The 14,423-nt window shown below is 28.6% G+C and overlaps 1 pseudogene across 1 annotated transcript; it reads left to right on the plus strand.

The window, feature by feature from the left end:
* Positions 1–1,353: 1,353 nt before the first annotated feature.
* LOC125837977 (premnaspirodiene oxygenase-like) lies at positions 1,354–6,682 on the plus strand (annotated as a pseudogene). Its single transcript, XR_007443546.1, has 3 exons — positions 1,354–1,518; positions 5,092–5,977; positions 6,068–6,682. The product of XR_007443546.1 is annotated as a premnaspirodiene oxygenase-like (transcript).
* The last annotated feature ends 7,741 nt before the right edge of the window (positions 6,683–14,423 follow it).

A 14,423-nucleotide genomic window follows, 5' to 3' on the forward strand; every position in this document is an offset into this window, starting at 1 on the left:
TACATCACACAATCATAGAATCATAACCATCACCTACCTCGAAACAAGCTTGAAACCCTAAGAAACTTGATCCTTCCCTTTCTGGATTCGTTCCGCTAGTTCTTGGTCTACAAACAATCAATATAATACGGGAATCAATAAACAATCACTAATTACCCGAATTACTTACAATTCTAACAACCCTAGATCATATCCATATCCAATTATCCTAATTAGGGTTGTTCCCACCATAAATTCTAGATCAAAATCCTCCCTCATCGATATTTACCCATTAGATTACGTTCGACGGATCGAAAAATGGATTCGGAGAGTTAAAAACTTACCTTTAGCCTCAAGAATGGTGGAAAACTGTCAAGAGTCGCCTTGGGTCGTTCCTTAGCTCTAAAAATTGAAAAATGTAGAATAAAGTCATTTAGGGGTTTATTTACGACTTTAAGTCGCGTCTGGCCTGCCATAACGACCCTCACCCCGCTACACAATCCCGCCAGAGCGACAAAACCCAGCGACAAAGCGGCTTGCACGAAACAGTGAGCTATTTTAATAATTCCAAGACCCACATTTCACAACACACCTCTAACCAACAACACTCAGTAATCCCTTTCACGCTAAGATCGATTCAGGGAGTTTTACTCGCCCGAATTCAATTTCGTTAAGTTGTACGGATTCCTTAACGACTTATCTAATTACTCATGTAATCAAAATCATAATTAAATCACCCAATTGCTACCAGATTTCCCTACACCTCGACAACTCTAATTTCGTCCAAATCTAGACTAGGTTGGGAAATTCCAAGTTACTACGAAAAAGTTCTCCGACCCAAATTTTTTCTCCGTTGGCTTTTCTATAAAGACGGAACCCGGTTGTTATACTGTGATGCCATGTGTTTTTGTTTCCCTATTGACCAAAGAGACACTATGCACCACACCTTCATTGGGGAGAAAATTGCAAAACATATATGATTTTTTTTTTAGAAATCCTGCTGGAATTTCTTGGGAGGATATACCCAGTACTTATCAAGTATATGGTCAAAATATGGTGGGATATCAAGCCAAAAAACTCACTCCATTATACTATTTTACAAATTACTCCTGTCGTAATTTGTTGGGAGATACGGAAAGCGAGATGTTCAGTAATTTATAGAGGAAACAAATGTTATACAAAGAGGATTCAATATCAAATTCTATCTCATCTAAAATGGTTGGTGTCTAGGGCAAAGACTAATATAGAATGAAGCTCTAGGTGGGGAGTTATCTATCAACAGATCACTGACTTTATTCCCAAAAAAATGAATATAGTGTGGTTAGATGGATCAAACCCCCTGAAAATTTGGTGTAGATTAATACTGATGGAAGCATGGATGCCATTGGAAGAGCTGGAACTGGAGGGATTTGTAGAGATCATAGAGGTAAAATTATTATAGCCTTTGCTCGAAGTATTGGTAGGGATATTACCAATATAGTCAAAGCCAATGCTGCTTTAAATAGTCTGGAATGGTGTTCTCAACATGAGCTTAGCAATGTAATCTTGGAATGTGATTCAAAGATAGTTGTTGACATGATCAAAGGTAATTACAATATCCATTGGCAAATGAAGAATATCATTACTTGTATTCAAAATATCTCAAGTACTATTACTTGTGAGATTAGACATTGTTATAGGGAGGCCAACCAAGTTGCAGATGTCTTGGCAAAATGGAGTATTACAAATGAGGAGTTGTTTATTTTTGCACAGGCTCACCTACCATCGATAGCCATCGGACCTTACAAACTTGATCTCATACAAATGGAGTCCCTAAGGCATAAGCAGAGGAAACATTATTTTGTATATAACTGATCCACTTGAGATGTTATAGTTAATTTTGTCTATTACGCTGGACTTATAAATTTGTGCAAAACTTGTATAGTTTTTATTGATTCCTTAATTTTTGCAAACCAGCTACTTGAATAATGGGCCGAGCTTAAGCTCTCCTTAGCTTTGCAATTTTATTCATCAATATAGAGGTCTCACCACCATATGGTGATAATTTTTTTTTAAAAAAAGCAGTACTTCTGATTGGTTATAAATTGTGACCTACAATCCTCTAGACATAATATGATGGAAGACTACTTTTCTTCTTCAACTTCCAAGAAATAAAAAGAATTTAGGGTGAAGCGTTGAGTGACAAGATGGAAATATGAAATTTTAAAATTGGAATTTATTTGCTTTTAAATTAGAAATCAGACCATACACAATAAGTTGGGTGAAAATATAATTTTTTCAATAACGACATTCATAATTGTTTGGGTATTGGACCATTATAAAAGTGGCTAAAAGCTACTATGCAATATCCATCAAATTAAAGCTACTTTTCCTTTCCTTACTAGTCGATGGAAATCTTTATGCCTTTGGTTTTTAATATACTAAAAATTTCATGAGGTGCCTGTTTTAGTTTTCCTATTTAAGTAAAAAAAATAAAAATCATGACTATTCAGTATTTAGGTAATTATCATGCAAAAACACATGCTTTTGTTTTGCTTCTGCATTTAGACATATAAAACTGAATTTATTCAATTTTAACAAATGTTCCAGTCATATATGTACCGAGTGCAGTCATAAGTAAAAAATTCAAATGATACTAATGATCGAGAGTCCAGTTGGTTAGATTTGTCATTATTTGACAAATTAATGATCGAGAGTTGTTTTTCAAACAAAAATAAAAAACTTAAAATCATGTATGACTTATAAATGAATTTTTTAAAAATGAGTGCTAAATGAATTTGTTAGATTTTGTCATTATTTCACAATTAAGGATTAAACTTTGTTCTTTATGATATATGGAATTTATGTTTCAAATCAAAGCTTGTTTGGAGTAGATTTGAGTGTTGAATTGTTGAAACTCGAAGAACAAAAAAATTGACAAAAAAACTTCAAACACGTGACTGAGATTAAATATGATTTTTACATGCGCTCCAAACACGATTTTCAACCCCAATCACAGATGTATAAATTGTTCTCAACGAATAAATTTGTTTTTTAAAATTTTGTTGGCCTGATGAATTTGAATGATTTAGATACTCCCTCCGCTCATTTTTAGTTGTCATTGTTTGACTTGACACACCCATTAAGAAAACAATTATTGATATAGGTATTTTACCAAACTATCCCTATTAAATGATTGTTTAGTATTAAGTCTTAAAAGATGATTTGGAGAAAGAGTATTTAATGCTGAGGGTAAAACATGGGAAAATATAATCGTCTGTTCTTGATATGTCAAAAGTGACAAGTAAAAATGAAAATTTATTTTAGGAATAAGTGACAAGTGTAATTGAACAGAGGGAGTATATAACAAAATCTTAATATCACTAATATGTCAGTTCAAGAATTTCTATAAAAATGGCTCTTCACTACTAACAACCACTATCCACCAATATCAACTCCCACCACCTACAATCACCATCCTCATCAACTACTTCTATCCAAGATTTTCGCGAGATGGGTGCATGATTACCAAAAAAATGCATCTTAAATATAAATTTGATCGGTTTGAATTTTAGATTATTAATATGAACCATTAAATTTTAAAAATTATAGGTCCAAAATATATAATATTACTAGCTTTAAATTTTAATATACACATTTGATTTAATTATATAAAAATTTTACAGTGCTAAATTTTTAATGTAACACACTTGAAAATTTTGAAAGATTAAAGACAAAAAACAAAAGAAAAATTAGTTGAGACGCCAAAAGTGTAACCGATAACCACTTAGAGAGATTTTACTCAAAAAGACAAGATAGATATAAGATTTAAATTTCTATCCTCTCTTAGAGAGGTGCACCAATCATCATCATATTATTATATGATACTTTGAACACGGATTCACACCTCTATATGTAAATTATATTGTTTTTAAAAATATAACACTATTATATATGATCTAGAGAAGGGAGCATGGGTTCACGTGAAGCCACAACACCCCCTCTAGATACGCCCTTGCTTCTGTCGCCACCAATCACCACAGTTAGCCTTCGGTACCATCACTAGCCACTATTTAAAATCATCACCACTAATTTACATTGGTGCAATAAACACTAATCACTACAGACAACCACCACCATCAACAACCATTATAAATTGTCAATCACCATCATCATAATTATCACTATCATCCATTACAATCTTAAAAACTAGCTAATTTCTGAGATAATAAATACTATTTGGATTTTTGGGATAATGTCTCACCCCATTTTTATATGTTACTTCAAAATAGGTGTATGAACCACGAGCATTATATAAAAACACCAAAAAAATGAGATTTTATCTAAAACCTAGGAATTAAAACTTTGGAGTTCAGGTTTTTTAGTCAAAGATTGAATTGAGTAAAATTGAATTCCTTTTGGGTATAACAAACTTCACTCGAGTCATTGGAGGTAAATTCTGGCGATTAATTGCTGTTTGACACATATGGAACCCAACCTTGCTAAAAAAAAAGGTTTTTTTATCACCTTTTTTTTTCCTCGGTGATTCTAATTTTCAATTTTAGAATAAAAAGTGAGGGGTGTTTAACATTCGAGTAACTTCTTCTTGTTTATATACATATAAGATGTTAGTTGGGATATAATTTGAAATATTTTTTGAAAAGTCAAAATCACAATTCTTTTATTATATGCCACCCCTAATTAGGGCTGGGGATAGGCAAGCTATTCTCCACTTGTAGGTGTATTTATCAGATATTTTTCAAAATAACTAATTCCAGATAAACCAACTTCAATTAAGTGCTTGACACAATTTCTTAACATTACTTCAGCTCCTCGCTTTCAGAATTAATAAAATAATCTGGTTAGATCAGACAACTTAACATGACTCAGTTTCATTACAATGACTGAATCTAAATACACATTTGAATATTAAAATTTAAATAATTAAAGACGATTTGTTATCTTTATTTAAAAGCTAATAAATACAAAATTCAAACAAAGGAGGTTTTCGGTATCTGTTCTCATCTTCTTTATATAATAAGACGTGCCAAAAGACGTTGGGAATACAATTTTTCTTCTTTAATTTAAACTAAACTTCTCATTCATTAATAATCCTTATTCCTTTCACTGGAGATCAATTACTCCTTAGCTTCATGGCTTCTCTTCTTCTTCACCCTTTTTATTGTAATTAGAAAATGGAGGAATAAAAAAAAAAAAATTGCCTCCAAGTCCATGGAAACTTCCCATTATTGGATGTCTGCATCACTTGATCGGAGGAGGACTTCCACATCGCGTTCTTAGAAATTTATCTCAAAGATATGGACCTCTTATGTATTTGCAAATGGGGCAAGTTCCTACCGTGGTCATATCATCACCTAGTATGGCAAAACAAGTTCTAAAAACTCATGATCTCGCCTTTGTTAATAGGCCACAACTTACATCTACAAACATCATATTTTACAACAATAAAGATATTGCATTCAGTCAATATGGTGATTATTGGAGACAAATGCGTAAAATTTGTACTTTAGAACTTCTTAGTACGAAGATGGTTAAGTCATATGGTGCAGTTCGAGAGGATGAGCTTTCAAATCTTATTTCATCAATTCGTTCCACGATGGGTAATACAATCAACATGACACAAATTATTTTTCTGTTTTCCAACTCTATCATTTGTAGATCAGCCTTTGGAAAAATATGCAAAAATCGAGACGAATTCTTAACAATTTTGAAGGAAGTACTGTTATTAGGAGCAGGATTTTTTGTGGGTGATTTGTTCCCTACCTGGAAATTACTTCACAACCTAAGAGGTGAGAAAACTAGAATGGTGAATGCGCATAAGAAAGTTGATGCAGTTATGGAGGAAATTCTGAATGAGCATATCGAAAATAAAGCAGCTGGGAAGAAGGGAAATGGTGAATTTGGAGACGAAGATTTGGTTGATGTTTTCTTAAGGGTGAAAGAGAACTCCCAACTTCAATATCCAATCACAAATGACCATATTAAAGCTGTGATTTTTGTAAGTTTGCTCTCCTTCTTTATCTTTGTTCGTACGCGTTTCCTTTAATTCCCTTTTCTAGGATTATTATTTTTTTTGTTGTTGATGTAGGACATATTCCTAGGAGGAACTGGATCTTCATCTTCAACTATTATTTGGGCGTTATCAGAAATGATAAAGAACCCGAATGTTATGATCAAGGCTCAAAGTGAAGTGAGACGAGTTTTTAAAGGAAAACAAAATTTTAGTGAAGAAGAAGTTGAAAACTTGACATACCTAAAGTCAGTCAGTGATTAAGGGAACATTAAGGCTACATACGCCAGCTCCTCTTCTAGGGTCTAGGGAATGTAGGGAGCAAACAGTTATAGATGGATACACCATACCTCTAAAGGCTCGAGTACTAGTCAATGCATGGGCACTCGCAAGAGATCCTGAAAGTTGGGATGATCCGGAAAATTTTATACCAAAAAGATTTGAGAACTCTTCTATTGACTTTATGGGAAATCATTTTGAATTTATTCCATTTGGTCCAGGACGAAGGGTGTGTCCAGGGTTGTTAATGTTATACATCCTTTAGCTCAGTTACTCTACCACTTTGAATGGAAACTCCCTAATGAAACTAATCCGAAAGATTTGGATATGACTGAAACGCATGGATTAACCGCGGAGAAAAAGGAAAATCTATATTTAATTGCCATAGATTATAGAAACAATGAAGAATTTTGATGTTTTTGTTGTGAAATATATAGAAAAGTCAATGCATCCTCTGTAGTTCTTCCTCTTTTTTTCGGTTTGTTTAAGTATGTGTACTGAGAATAATTGAATGTATTAAATTGAATGGATCAATTATGTCAATGCAGCCAAGGGTGGGTTTGATTAATGAAATGGATTGAGTATCTTGAGGTCTCACATTCAAATATTAATAGCTGATTATTTTAGGAAAAAATTGACAAAAACTTGTTTGTGGGAAAATGCTTGTCCGTCCAAAAATTCATCTGAATCGATTGGTATTTTAACTATATAAAATTAATCATTTTTAAACACACAATTTTAAAAAAATGAAAAACCAATCAAACTCGATCAATTTTAAAATACATATATAACTATAAAAATGTTAATCTCCATCTTTAATGTGGTAATAAGATACTATTCTACCACTAGATCATTGGTGCTTATTGGTTCAAGTCTTTCATATTTCTCATTTATACTCTTCAAGCTTTTTTTTTGCGATAAAAACAAACCGAATTCTATTGATTTAAAAAAAAAAATAGGTGTATTTTTCAAATTAAGTTGACCGAATTTATATACTTTCATATATTTTTTCAAAATTTGGTTTAAGACTTTCATATTTCTCATTTTCGATCTCATTTATACTTTTCACGGTATTAAATGTAGTGAGCCAGCGACAAAGAAAATAATAACTAAAAACACTTATTGCCTATATTTAATTTATTACCAAATTTATTGTTGAGATCGATTTGTGACATAAGTTATAAACATCTTGTTTATGTTATTATGAATATATCCATTTTTTAAAAATTTATACGGCATTAACAAAGCATTTGACATCATTTGGATAGTTATAATTCTAAATTTTGATTTGATATTGTTTCCTCAATCTAGCTATTTACTTATTATTTTAACATTTTATGGAGTCTTTTATAACATAAAATGTAATTGATACAAGATGAATTATATAAATTTAAATTTTAAAAAATAATACCTTTAGCACAAAGAGAGTTGAATAGAAAAGAAGGTAGATGAAGAAAACAAATGGATAAGTAGATGAAGGAGAAAATAGAGTTGAAGAGAAGATAGAGTAAATAAATAGGGAAGAAAGTTCTTAACGATAAAAATGTCGACTATTAACGTTAAAAAGGATCTCTTCTCACGCATTTTAGATGAATAAGTTTACTTATATGTTCGGTCAACATTTTGTGTGTTAAATGGTACATTGGAAATAAAATTGAAGGTTAAAATAAAACAAGATTGAGTTAGAGTGCCAAAATGAAATTTAGTTTTAAGTTAAAGGAGCTATGTATGTGTTTGGCCATAATTTTATAACGACTATTGGACACTATCATTAGATGTGTATCCAGCTCCTCTCCATATTCCCCAAGTATTTACTTGAATTAAAAATACATGACATATAAAAAAGTTAATAGCTAAAATTTAATTGATTAAATCAAGACTCTAATATAAATTAGATAATTAATACTTTATAAATAAATTAATAATGTCATAATCATAATAATATATTATCTTGTCCATAAATATATAATAAACTTTTATTTTTTCCTTATGAGTATTTGTCTTCTTCTTTTTTTGAATTAAGTTAATTTGGTTGAAATTTTCTGATGATCTTAACAAAAAATCTAAGTTATCAATTACTTATTATTTTTCTTAAAAAAAATAGAAGATAAATACTGCTTAGGGAAAATATAATAAGAGAGAGAAATGTTAAAATATATCTATGAATAACATAATATATTGCTATAATTGTGGCATTACTAATTTATTTATAAAATATTAATTATTTAAATTATAATTAAAATTTTGATCTAATCAATTAAATCTTAGAATAAAAATTAGAGAATAATAAAAAAAGAGAAATGGAGGGAAGCCGTGATCATATGCCTAGATTTTCGACAAATAAGTAAATGAATTCATTAAATTATATTCTAAAATTTGTCTTAACTACTTAAATAATAAATCATCACATTAATAATTGTTGGGTTTTAAAAGGTGTATATGAAAAATGAAGAGTTGTGATTTTTATGAAGAGTTGTAACTTTTATGAAAGTTGCGACTTTTATGAAGAGTTGTGACTTTTATAAAAAGTTGCGACTTTTATGAAGAGTTGTGACTTTTATGAAGAGTTGTGACTTTTATGAAAAGTTGTGATTTTTATGAAAAGTTGTGACTTTTATGAAAGGTTGTGACATTTCCGAAAGATTGTGACTTTTTCAAAGGGTTGTGACCTTTCCGGTAAGGCACAATAAGAACTTTTTCACACTACCCTTTATTTTCTATAAATTGAGAGATTTTCTCTCATTTTAAAAGAACCAATATTCTGGACTTCTTCTACTACTACTAAATCTAGTATTCTAAGTGTACTTAATTGTCGTTGAGTGGTTCGCTGACACCGTGGTTTTAGGTACCGATACACCGGTGAGTAAGATCGTTCTATCCTGGGAGGATATATTACATTAACCTCGGGTACTTGAGGGGAATAATTTTCTTAAGGGGACATTGTGCATTCAATGGACTCGATTTTCTTTCTTTCAAAAAAATATTTTGTATATTGTTTCTAACATGTTTCTAATTCTATTTTCTCTACTAGTTTTAACTTTCTAGTTTTGAAAATACTCTTTAAACTTTGTTGTTTCTTACCAAGTTCTTCAAAGTTTTGTTCTAAGTATCTTAGGAACACAAGATGAACATCAATCTTAAGGAAATTATTATACTGTTGGTATTTCTTGTATTCTACTAATTGAGAGAAACAGATCATGAAAGTAGAAGATTAATGCATTATTTATCAAGAATTTAGTGTTTTGTTTAGCAAGGTCGAAGTGAGTATGTAATAGAAGAATTGGTGGTATTTCGATTAAAGATTACACCAGGTAACCTTCTTATTATTTATCTAAGGAGGAAAATAGTTTCTAAAAGTTAACAATTTTGATATTTATCATGTATGTCTTTGAAAAAAGATCTGCAAATCATAGCATAAAGAGAGTTGAATAGAGAAGAAGGTAGATGAAGAAAATAAATGGATAAGTAGATGAAGGAGAAAATAGAGTTGAAGAGAAGATAGAGAAAATAAATAAAGGAGAAAGTTCTTAAGGATAAAAATGTCGACTATTAACGTTAAAAAGGATCTCGTCACACGAATTTTAGATGAATAAGTTCACTTATATGTTCGGTCAACATTTTGTGTTTAAATGGTTCATTGGAAATAAAATTGAAAGGTTAAAATAAAACAAGATTGAATTGGAGTGTCAAAATGAAATTTAGGGTCGTTTGGTAGAGTGTATAAAACTAATGTTAAATAGAGTGTATTAGTAATGCTTGCATTAGCAATGTATATATTAGTTATGTTTGCATTAGTTATACATATATTATTTTTAAAGAAAAGATATAAAGTCACCTCTGAAGTTGTCTCGGATTTTCAAAAAGACACATTAACTTTGCAACTGTCCTACTACCCCACTAAACAATTTTGAACATATATTATTATATCATTTTTCGATCAGCCCCTGATTTAAGAATCAAGTGTGTTCACACACCAATCATTACATGACACGTGTTAATTTAATTAAAAATATATTTTTTTATTTCAAGTTTTTTTCTTTATTTCTCTCTCTCTCTCTCTTATTTTAATTTTGATTCATCTTAAATTTCACTTCATCTTCCACCCCCACTTTCAAGTGATTCATGCCTCCATTTTCTTTCTTTTTCTTCACCTCCCATCGCTACAAGAAAAGGGTGAATTACATGGGGATTTTTCTGGAAATTAGTATGAAAATTTGCAGGAAAATAAGTTTCCTGCAGATTTTCATACTAATCCCTAGGAAAATCCCTACGTAATTCACAACCCCCCACGTCAAGTTGAACCTCTCTTCCAATTTTTTATTTCTTTTCTTTTTCTTCTTCTTCTTCTTCTCCTTCTCCAGTCAAATTCTTTATTTCAGTGATTTTTTTATAAAAATGAATTCATACTATTTTCTAGACTGTATTGAATTATTGATAACAAAACTAATTATTTTTCTAAGAAAATTGAAAATTTTGAAGGTATCATCAATTACTCTTTTTCATATAACTTCAAAATTAAAAACAATTATTTTAAAAGAATCAATGAATTTTCTGAAACTTGAAAGAACTTAATTGAAATCGGATAAAAAAACTATATGATACTTCCTAATCGTCTTGAAATCTAATGGGTTTATCAAATTATTCGAAATGTAAGAAAATATTTAGATAAAGTTTTAAAATTAAAGAGAGTAAAACTAATAGTAGTAAAAAAGAAAAGGTGAAGTTGTGGTAAAAATGGTGACATTGAAAGTGAGAAGTTTCAATGGAGATGACAATGAATTTTTGAAGAAGAAAGAAGAAAGAAAAAGAAAAATTAAAAAGGAAAAAAAGTTAGAATACTAAGAAAAATAAGTAAATATATTTTATAATAAAATACTTGTAAAAATAGAATGTATTGCATTAAAAAAAATATTTACAAAGAGACCCTTCACTATTATGGTGGAAAAGATATAAAAAAAATGTATTGAAGGGCAATTGAGTTAATGCATGCATTAAAACCATTGTATTGCTAATACCTAGAAATCCATGGTATTAGCAATACAGACCTTAATACACCATTGGGTGTATAACTAATGCAAGTATTAGTTATACATAGGTTGAAAAAGAGTACCAAACAAGGTACTAGTAATACGCAAGGCTAATGCATGCATTATTATTTTTAATACACTCTACCAAACGATAAGTTAAGGGGGCTATGTATGTGTTTGGCCATAATTTTTATAACGACTATTGGACACTATCATTAGATGTGTATCCGGCTCCTCTCTATACGTATAGAAAATTTAATAGCTAAAATTTAATTGATTAAATCATGACTCTAATATAATTTAGATAATTAATACTTCATAAATAAATTAATAATGTCATAATCATAATAATATATTACCTTGTCCATAAATACATAATAAACTATTCTTTTTTCCCTATGAGTATGTCTTCTTCTTTTTTTGAATCAAGTTAATTTGGTTGAAATCTTCTGATGATCTTTCCCTTTAAAATATGCTGAGAATTCAGAATTATTAACGAAAAATCTTAAGTTATCAATTCCTTATTATTATTTTTAAAATATTAGAAGACAAATACTGCTTAAGGAAAATATAATAAGAGAGAGAAAAGTTAAAATATATTTATGAATAACATTATATATTGCTAGAATTGTGGCATTACTAATTTATTTATAAAATATTAATTATTTAAATTATAATTAAAATTTTGTTCTAATCAATTAAATCTTAGAATAAAAATTAGAAAATCTATATTACTATATATAATAAGTGGGAATATCTACTACTTAGCACATGACAAGTGTTGGATGATATGTGCTTAGTGTTGTACATTCTAAATCTATATATATATATATATATATATATATATATATATGAGAAACATAGAGAAGGTGATGTGGCACCTCTCTATGGCCTCCATTCCCATTTATATTTTTTTTCTTTTTTTTTTTGATTTTTTTAAATCATTTTCTCAATAAATAATTGTTTATTAACTTAAAAATTCAATCATATTTACTATTCTAATTGTGTCTAATAAGTTACAAAAAACCTCCATCTATTTATCTTCTCTACTTAAATAATATGCCTCTTCAACTTCTTTCTAACTATTGTTATGATTTACCCAATCTATAAATAACAATTATCTTTAGAGATGTTCAATGTTCATTTCCATTTTTTCATTCTTTTCTTTTCTTACATCTTTCATGTACTTAATAATGTCATGATATGGTCTTCACTTTGATAAAAATCATATATATATTCTTCAAAAATTCATCATAGAGATGTTCACATTAGTTTGCTACAACTTCATCAAAATGAAGAAGGAAACTTAATTATCTTGGAAGATTCATCAAAAGAGATGGTCATATTAATATAAAAGTTTGAATGGTTTCCAAATATTTTGAAGATTCATTAATGTATTGTTTTGATTTCAATTAATATTATTCTATTCTTTTTATTTTATTTTGATTAGATATCTACTAACATTGTTATTATGCGAATGAATGAAGATGAAAAGTATCACATTTTTGTTTTTGTTTTTGTGTGTACCTATTTGTCAATTTCTAATTAATATTCTAAATTTTCTTTTCATTGTTGAAAGGTATAATATTACTTATGGTACATTTCTCATAGCTATTAGATATTGTTATCCCTAAAAATATATTATATGGTCTACCATATTAGACATCAATCACAAAATAAATAAGTAAACCGTCTTTTTAGTATTTTTAAACTTTTAATTAATAAATAAATTATTTAATGAAAAGAATGAAGAAAAATTTCTCAAAGTTATTTTATAGTTATGCTATAATAAATGTGCATTTGTGATTAATATATATTTAACTTATAATTCTTTAAAGCAAAAATTATCTATCTTATTTTTCACATTAAAGAATGAGTTATCTTTTGAATAGTTATTATCTTATATTAATCTTTTTTAGTGATGACTACAATGATAATTAGATTGATGTTATAAAACTCTTCCACTCCTTTATATGTGTATCTATTTGTCAATTTCTAATTAATATTCTATTTTGTTGTCATTGTTGAAAGGTATAATATTACCTATGGTACATTTCTCATAGCTATTAGATATTATTGCCCCTAAAAATATATAAGTACGTAAACCATCTTTTTAGTATTTTTAAAGCTTTTAATTAACAAAAAAATTATTTAATGAAAAGAATGAATAAAAAATTCTCATTTATTTGTACACATATAATAAAAAGTTATTTTATAGTTATGCTATAATAAAAGTGCATTTGTGATAATATATATTTAACTTATAATTATTTAAAGAAAAAATTATCTATCTTATTTTTCACATTAAAGAAGGAGTTATCATTTGAATAGTTATTATCATATATAAAAAATTTTAGTGATGACTACAATGATAATCAAATTAAGGTTATAAAACTCTTCCACTCCTTTATATGTGTGTATCTGTTTATCAATTTCTAATTAATATTCTATTTTTTTGGCATTGTTGAAAGGTATAATATTACCTATGGTACATTTCTTATAGCAATTAGATAGTATTACCCCTAAAAATATATGATATGTTCTATCATATTAGAAATCAATCACAAAATAAGTAAATAAATAAATCATATTTTTAGTATTTTTAAAACTTTTAATTAATAAGTAAATTATTTAATAAAAAGAATGATGAAAGAATTATCATTTATGTGTACATATATAATAAAAAGTTATTTTATAGTTATGCTATAATAAATGTGCATGCGTGATTAATATGTATTTAACTTGTAATTATTTAAAGTAAAAATTATCTATCTTAATTTTTCACATTAAAGGAGTTGTTTTTTGAATAGTTATTATCATATATTAATTTTTTTTAGTGATGACTACAATAAGAATTAGATTAATGTTATAAAACTCTTCCACTCCTCTTCATGTGTTAGGGACAAACATTGATCCAACTCTTGGTATACCTTTCTACAACTTGACACTTGATGTACTCTAAAAAACTTAATATTTTGTCACTCTATGATAATTCATATAATCGAGTAGATAAGTACACATCAAATTACTAATGACATCATGACTTCTTATAAATATACATTTTATTATATAGTATGTGTTTCAATTCTTTTATTTTCCATTGCAAAGTATAATCTCCAATGTAATGT

This window comes from Solanum verrucosum, unplaced genomic scaffold, assembly GCF_900185275.1.
Source record: "Solanum verrucosum unplaced genomic scaffold, falcon-dt-bn FXZP01000079.1, whole genome shotgun sequence".
Lineage (NCBI taxonomy): Eukaryota > Viridiplantae > Streptophyta > Magnoliopsida > Solanales > Solanaceae > Solanum > Solanum verrucosum.